Source organism: Sciurus carolinensis, chromosome 2 (genome assembly GCF_902686445.1).
Source record: "Sciurus carolinensis chromosome 2, mSciCar1.2, whole genome shotgun sequence".
NCBI classification, from domain to species: Eukaryota; Metazoa; Chordata; class Mammalia; order Rodentia; family Sciuridae; genus Sciurus; species Sciurus carolinensis.
In genome coordinates, this window is record NC_062214.1 from 77,783,645 (window position 1) to 77,785,241 (window position 1,597).

Sequence of the window (1,597 nt, forward strand, 5' to 3'; positions counted from 1 at the left end):
GCATGAAGTTTGGCCCCCAGTGTGGTGCTGTTTAAGTGGTCAAGCTTTCAAGAGGTGGGCCTAGTGGGAGGTGATGAGCTCTTCAAGAGGGAATAATGCTTTTCTCTTGGAGTACATTCCCACTCTCAGGAAATGTCTTGAGAGTGGATTTTTATAAAGGAGCATGATACCTCCCTTGAATATCTCCTGCCTCCTTGCTTGACATGCGTCCCTTCTACACATGGCAAGTTTTCTCTTCACCATGTTGTAACACAGCCAGCAGGCCCTCACCAGGACACCAGCACCATGCTGTTTGGAACTTTCAGCCACCAAAATCATGAATCAAATAAACTCTACTTTATAAAGTACCCAGTCTCAAGTATTTTGTCATAGCAACATAAAATAAATTAATACAACCATTCATGACCAAACTTTAAGTCTGAACCTTCTACAACTGTTCCAGGCATCTTTCTCTCTCTCAGGTTCAAATATCACTGCATTTGACAGCTACTTCTCATATCTAGTGATTTGAGATTGTGACTGTTTCCTGGTCTTAGTGACTTATTTTACTTTTATTTGTTTTGATTGATTTCAGGAAACTGAGGAGGAGAGGGAGAGAGGAAGAGGACTTTTTTTTGCATCAGAAGTCCAAGATAATTATTTTAGAAAAGTTCCTATTAAGCTATTATTTCTATTAAGAGTTGACTATTCAGAATGGCGATGATCCAGAATACAAATAATAAATGCTGGTGAGGTTGTGGGGACAAAGGAACACCTTTACATTGTTGGTGGGACTGTAGACTAGTATAACCACTCAGGAAAACAATATGGATATTCCTCAAAAAACTAGGGGTGAGGCTAAGGAGCCTGAGACCCAGCCTCACGAGTAGGCGCTGAGCCGTCTGGGCCGTGAGCAGCCTGCGGCCTGGGTGGCAAGGCCTGCCCCGCGACTGGGTGTGGGCTCCGCGCAGCAGGACGGAGGCTGGACCAGGGCTGAGGACCACATAGGAAGCCAACGGGCCCCTCTCCCCGGCGCAGGTGGATGCGGCGCCGAGGCAACTGAGGCCTGGAGGAAGAGAGCTTAGCGCTGTCCTTCTCCTCTGCATCGGATGCAGAATTTGATGCTGTGGTTGGATATTTAGAGGACATTATCATGGATGATAAGTTCCAGTTATTACAAAGAAATTTCATGGACAAGTATTACCAGGCGTTTGAAGACACAGAAGAGAATAAACTCATCTATACGCCCATTTCTTAATGAATAGATTTCTCTGGTGGAAAAATATATTGAAGAACAGCTGCTGGAGCGGATTCCTGGATTGAACATGGCGGATTTCACAACTACATTACAGCACCATAAAGATGAAGTGGCTGGTGACGTTTTGGACATGCTGCTTACATTTACAGATTTTCTGGCTTTTAAAGAAATGTTTCTGGACTATAGAGCAGAAGAGGAAGGCCAGGGACTGGACTCAAGCCGTGGCTTAGTGGTGACATCATTATGCAATCATCTTCTATGCCAGCTTCCCATAATAACCTGAGGCACCAGGTCCCACTCCAGGCAATGAACAGGATCATTCTAGATGTCAACGGTCTAATATACTCAGAGAGACTTTAG

The 1,597-nt window shown here is 44.8% G+C and overlaps 1 pseudogene; it reads left to right on the forward strand.

The window, feature by feature from the left end:
* The first annotated feature begins 1,051 nt into the window (after nucleotides 1–1,051).
* Nucleotides 1,052–1,597, forward strand: LOC124976345 (ADP-ribosylation factor-like protein 2-binding protein; annotated as a pseudogene).